The following is a 7,281-nucleotide window of genomic DNA, read 5'->3' as shown; positions in this document are numbered from 1 at the left end:
CTTTTGTCGGGATTTTTTCCTGCTGTAGTAGCTTCTGCTACACCGAAGAAATATTTTCATATGATTTATTACTAGTTTATTTTGGGAGTCACTAAGATTATTATTACCATGTTTGTCACGTTTATCTGATTGTGGTAGTAACATAGGCCACTTGATTGGAGTCACTGATTTAGTTCATCTGCACATTCTTCATCACTTAGTTAGGCTTACAGTACTCATAGCTCCTGCGGACTTATCTCCAGTCCTTGCGATTGATATTCGCTTCTTAGAAATAGAAAATATGTCCAAGAACGGTTTTCAACACACACTCTAGTCCTCATCGTCTTCATTTAAAAAATAACAGTGTTATACCTTTCTTCTACTCTCGCTCTTAACGTCAGTTTGTTTGATAGCTTCGTTTCACCTTTTTTCCAGTCTTGTCACAACATTTCTCTTCCAGTTATTACAGTTCCTTATACTTAAACTACACCATCACATTCATTCACATAATAATTCACCACTTTTAGGTTAGAAACGAGTAACATTTACAAAGTCACAACAGAAAAAAAGATACTTCAACGTTATCAATCCAAATTGTTAAGAAAAATAGCAAAAGCGCCTTGGTATGTATGCAATAAAACGTTACATCAAGATTTGAACATCCCAACAGTCAAAGAAGAAATAACTAAATTGAGTCGCATTTATCTTTCAAGATTAGAAGATCATCCAAACCACCTTGCTGTAAATCTACTTGATAATTCTAAAAATGTGCATAGACTTTACCGAACTGCTATCCTGGATCTACCTTTTAGGTTCTTGAAGTAATTATGTTAGTGTTAATAATGGTTAAAATCTAACTCAATTTTAACCGTTAATGTTGTTTCTGTATATAATATTTACTTATTGTTCTTCTAAAATTGAACAGATTGTAAATAAATAAAATGTTGTTAAAAAGCAACAGAAAATAGTCAGCTGCAATGGCTCTTACACCACTGCCAATGTGGAATAAAACCTTCTCTCTCTCATAAAACAGCTGGCGCACGAACTACAGTACTGGATTTAAATAGCGGTTTTGAACAAACAAGGGGATTCGCAAAATGTCCAAATAGTTTGTTGTATAACTAACAGGTGGCAGCACTATAACCCGAATCAAAAAATCAAAATTGAAGGCTGTGTGGCTTAGCCCCTTCTCTGCCTCGGACACTCAATTGTGTACGTGATAAGAATGCCTTTTTCATCAATGCCAAATTTCATCATACGAGAAATGCCTCTGTAACGATTCACTGCCACATTCTATTTTAAATTTCTTATAATTTACGTCTCTGCTACTTCCTCCAGTGATTCAAGGTAGTGTTATGTATGTCTCTTCTTTTAATATCATGTTATATTCGAGAAATATACAAGCCAGAAAAAAATTTAAAAAAAACAAAACAAATATCGACACATCACTGCCTGCTAAGCGCAAACAGCATTTGTTTTTGTTATAAGTGTTGAAATAACGTCTGCTGTGCCCCGAAAATTTCGTTTTTGGTTCGACACGATAAAATAAAAAGCCGACATAAGTTGGGAGCAAAGGTTACAATATAAAGGTCGGTTCCATTGAGCTAAATATAAAACTTAAAGAAACTTCGATTTGAATTTCACTTTTATGAATGTGTTTTAAAAATATTTCAGCTGAAAGTTTGGCCAACTATAATAATTAATACTATTGGGATATTCTTTGTTAGTTTGTTATTGAGGATGGAAGGTTTGAAAGGATAACAAGATTTCGGACATTTGCCATTGTTATATGTTTCAAAAGGTATAACACAACGTTTTGAGGATTGGAATTTATCCTCTTCGTCAGGTATTAATAGATATAAAATAAAGAATAGAAAGAAGTGTTCAAACATACCCAAAAGCTGCTTGGAGTCCAATCGAGGCATTTCACTGCACAGAACACAAGGCCCGAGCGTAATTGATGGGAACGAGTTTGTGTAAAACTTACACCAAACCTTCTTTAGCCTTTTAATTTTTCATCATTTTTTTTAGTTTTTTGTAAGTTTATTAATTATTACGATAGTTACTAACTGATCACTGTAACGTGATTCTTTCACACTTTGTGCATAAAAAACCAAAATTTCGCAGCCAAAGTAACGAAATATCTTGCTTTGTAAATTATATTAAACTTGAAGTTCATATTTTATATGTCGATATTTGTTCATTGCCGAGCGTTTGCTGCGTCTATGCACAAGGAATGTAGTGGATGTCAACCGGTCAGCCGTGGTAAAAAGCAGACAATTAATAATTTCATGACTGGAAATTTGTGTAGTTGTATACGTAGTAAATATATCATCTATAAAAACACATTTCAATTTATATCCCAATGTTTTTGTTAGGGATGACATGGTTTGATATTAAAAAAGTTAAAATGTCAAATACATATTTAAAATAATACACATAAATACCCATTTTTCAAGTAAAATATATGTAATATATTTGTAAAATAAAATTTCAGGAATAAAATATAAATAACTAATAATAATAAAGTAGAATTGGTGATAATTTTCTAGGTTGCCAAATAGCAACCATTAAGCCCCTGGCATGGTCAAATTGTACTCTAGCAATAAGTTTTATGTTCAAACTTCTCTAATTTATAATAACTGATGAGCCATTGATATGTAAAATTTAATAGCATCATTGAAGTTCTCGTCTGTTAATTTAAAATTTGCTGATTAAGAAACTTTGGCTATAAAAAAACTAATGATTTGTCTCTCAACATCTCTTTCATTGAATACTTTATTCCAATTTTCATGTTGCTATGTTTTTTATACTCTTCATACTAAAAATTATCAATTGATAAATTATTTGATTTTTCAGGTTCAACGTAATTGCTTCTAAGAAACTGCTAAATGAAAGCCACATTTGTTATGTGAAAGATTAACAAAATGTTGTCTATACCGTGCCTCCCCTGTTAGATATCAGGTTGATGTCTGTAATAGTTTGTCTGAAACTGTAATCCAAAAAGAATGTCTAATAAGACTATAAAGTCCTTGTTGTCACTAGTATAATGACATTAAAATTGCCAAAAAACAAAACATATTTGTCTTTTGTCGATTTATATTCTTGTAAGTTCATTAATTATAACGATAGTAACTAACCGATCGCTGTAATGTGTTTCTCTAACACTTTGTGCATAAAAATCCAAAATTTCGCAGCCAAAGTAACGAAATATCTTGCTTTGTAAATTATATTAAACTTGAAGTTCATATTTTCTATGTCGATATTTGTTCATTGCCGAGTGTTTGCTGCGTCTATGCACAAGGCATGTAGTGGATGTCAACCGGTCAGCCGTGGTAAAAAGCAGACAATTAATAATTTCATGTCTGGAAATTTGTGTAGTTGTATACGTAATAAATATATCATCTATAAAAACACATGTCAATTTATATCCCAATGTTTTTGTTAGGCATGACATGGTTTGATACTAAAAAAGTTAAAATGTCAAATACATATTTAAATAATACAAATAAACACCCATTTTTCAAGTAAAATATATGTAATATATAATATGTAAAAGAGTAATAATATGTATTTTTAAAGCTCATATTAGAACATATAAATTCTATAAATTAAAGGTGAGGGATTTGTCTTTTAGTTCTTAAGATAAAGCCATTTTCCCGAGCCTTTGTTATTCTCAATAATACAATGTAAACAAATTGAAAATAATAAACAATGTTTGCAGAGAATAGTTGATTACATTTGACAGGCCCATTCAATTAATATTACACAATTTAGAGACCAAGATGGGATTTTTCGCTACTTTAAAGACCAGTGGGGTGTAGTCCAGAGGGAATTTTGAAATAAGAATAGGCCTATATTCATCCCAGGAACTGTAAGAAAATTTAAGTACAATCGGTTGAGTAGTTTACGTGTGAAATCAAAACAAACAAACAAAGGCACTTTCGCATTTATTACATTATTAGGATATAGTCTTTAAATGCAAGGATTTGAAATGAATACATTGATAATCTCACCATAACAAATAATATTTATTACTTTTATTAATGCTAAAAAGTCCAAAAGATAAAACAATAAATAATGTACACATGAAATTATAGAAAACAAAGAAGACTAGATATACAAAATAGTTAACAAAATATTCCAAGAAATTGTCACAATAAAATCTTACTATAAAAATAAATAGTATAAAATTTACAGTAAGTTAACCAATACTACGGTGTTGTACACTCAATTGTATTTGAACTATATTATTGAACAAAACCAACTCAACTTATTGCCGTTTGAACTGAGCACAGCTTATACTCATCAAGGTTAAGAAAGTTAATTTTGTACTTAAATCACAGAAGGGTTCGGAAATTAAATTAATTCTAAGAAAAAATACTGAAAAAACTTCAATTTCTTCATAATGTGTTTCAGAGAGAGTATTGGCCGTTACAGGCAAATACAGGTAGATAACTATAACTATTATGCTACAATGTGAACACTTAGCAATTGTATTAATATGTTGTTTTAAATTATTAGTCAAAATATAGAAGAAGTCAGACACAGTAACCAGTATTGAATAGGTATTCAACTTCTTCATATGCTAGATTTTACAAAGGAAAACACACTAATGTGTTTCACAAAGATTTCAACAAGTCCAAGACACACCTAGCTAAAGTATAGAGCTGCAAATAATAATAAGTGGAGGAAAATGAAAAAAGTTAAAAAGTACAGGTACAAAGTTTTGTTTTGTTCTGTGAAACAATATTATTAAAAGATCCAAAAATAATTGGATTTCACAAAAGATTTCATTTTAATTTCACCTGAATTAATACCTTACAAAACCATCATCAATCACAGTACTATTTAAAATGTCTTTTTCATTAATTAATATTCAACAATAATTTTGGTTTGCTACAGATAAGCTTATTTCAATTTTTGTTATGAAGAATGTTTTACAGAATCATTATGAGTTTGTAAATTAAAATCTAGTCAAATCCAATTTTTCATACTGGCTGAAATATTTCCAAAATTTTTGTATTTACATTTTTACACCATATGTTATTTTAATATTAATTGTAACAAACGATGTGTAAATATTTATTTGTGGAGTTGCCTGAAGATGAAACCTTTGGTTTCGAAAGGCCTCGTCCAAAAATTAAACAATTTGGAAAAAAGTAGTGTTTTTATTAACATTTAAAGAATTTTCCAATTGCTCCAAGAGTCTACAATCTACTATGAGTTTGTTTAAAGTTTGTTAACGACGGAAGGTTTGTAAGTATAATATGAATGAAAAGGATAATAAAAACATTTAAATGTTACTTTCATTAATAATGATTGAGAGGATATTACGATTTCGGACATTTGCTATCGCTATGTTACAAAATGTATACATTGGCATGTTACAGTTGTAAACATTTTGTAACATAACAATGGCAAATGTCCGAAATCGTAATATCCTCTCAATCATTACTAATCAAATTAACATTAAAATGTTTTTATATGAATTGGTATTTTTGCAATAGTTTGACAATTTTAAAATCAGCAAAATAGTTGACAAAGTATGTTTATTTGTAGGCAGTAATTTATGTGTATAATTTCTTATGAGGACAATTCAATGGAAAAAGTAAAATTGTTTCAACCCATCTTGAAAAATATTAAAATAAACTTTACTAAACTTGTAATACATACAAGATAGTGCAAATACTAATTTTGGAATCTCTAACAAAGAGAATTTAATTATCAGGGAGCAAAAAAAATAAAACAAAAACTTGACCTTTTTATAATACAAATAATTTTTCTAAAACAACATGATTATAAAGGCTTACAAATATTGATAAAGCTTTACATTGCAGGAACTAAGCCATGTCGTTGTACAACTTCGATAAGATTTTATATGGATATAAAATTATAACAATTTTCTTCCAAGCTCTGTAACGTCCTTTGATAAAGACAATATTGTGCCCAAGTATGCATAATAAGCCCAATATTTGTAAAATAAGTGATATGCATCAAGATATAAAACATAAGTAAACACATCTTTTAGGCAGAATTAAAATTGTTTTTATTTGAATGGGGTGTACAATTAAAATTAATTTCTTCTTGGATCTTAAAAGCACTTTTAAGTTTTAGCAACATTCACATTTGTAGTTGACAGGTCCAAAATAGTGCTGTAATATACAGAATATTTGATAGAAATAAATTATTTATAATCAAATATGTATCAATTTAACGGTATTTCAGATCAGAAGAAATGTTTAAAATTTGAGAAATAAAACTCTCATGCGCATATTTAATTATATGACCACATATTATATTTATAGTTGGCTATTTTCAATAAAGAAGACAAAACTTCTACATGTCCAATAGTCTGCTTCATACTTTTGTTTATTTTATAATGAAATATTTTAATCATATCTCCATGCCATACAAATTATATATAAAAGGTACAATTCATTATGAATAAAGGCTAATTATATACATTGGGCAATAATAGTTAAATATGAGGCGAATCCCGAAAGTAAGTGTACTTAGGCTCTCACAACTGGAAGGAATTTTTTTTCCAAATGTTAGCTACTCTGCTGTGTAGCCTGGATTCCTCCACTCCACAATGAGACCGGTTCAAGGTCAGTAAGTTGAAAACTATTGACATGACTAAATGTTTCGTGCAAAAGTCAATCCAATCTCCTGCCAAGTGCAAAATACACATTGTCACCTGTTATCTCGTTTGGAAGGTAAAGACTCTGATTGAAATTTATGAGATAAAAACTGCATAAATGGTGATAAAGATATGAGTCGTAAAGATGTGTTTAAGTGGTGTTGCAAGTTTAAAATCGGTAGTATGTCTGTGCATGATGATCAGAGGAACGGTAGACCTTCAAAAATAGGAAAATGTTCACGGGGTGGGTCATAAAACAGTTGACAAACCAACACAATTTGAATCAAGTGGAGGCTGGGCATGAGTTTTTGAGATGCTACAAATTCCATAGAGATCAATTTCTCCACTCCATCATTTAGAATAATGCAATTCTAACCTCATATAATAAACCTTAACCAGAGTTTTTCACTTCAAAACAAGATAACGGATGAAACCGCTATTTCACACTGGGTGGGAGATTGGATTGAAATTTAAAAAAAAAATGTATTATCGCATTGAGAGTTCTCAAAATACTGACCTCAAACTGGTCTTGTTTCAGAGTGAAGGAATCTACACTGCAATGTTGCCAACATGTCAAAAAAATTCTTTCTGGCCGCGAGATTCTCAGTACACTTAATTTCTGGATATGCCCTGTATGTTTGGTACAAAGGTACAATTTG

The sequence above is a fragment of the Homalodisca vitripennis genome, chromosome 5 (assembly GCF_021130785.1).
Source record: "Homalodisca vitripennis isolate AUS2020 chromosome 5, UT_GWSS_2.1, whole genome shotgun sequence".
Classification (NCBI taxonomy): Eukaryota; Metazoa; Arthropoda; class Insecta; order Hemiptera; family Cicadellidae; genus Homalodisca; species Homalodisca vitripennis.
Note: the sequence above shows the minus strand (reverse complement) of the source record.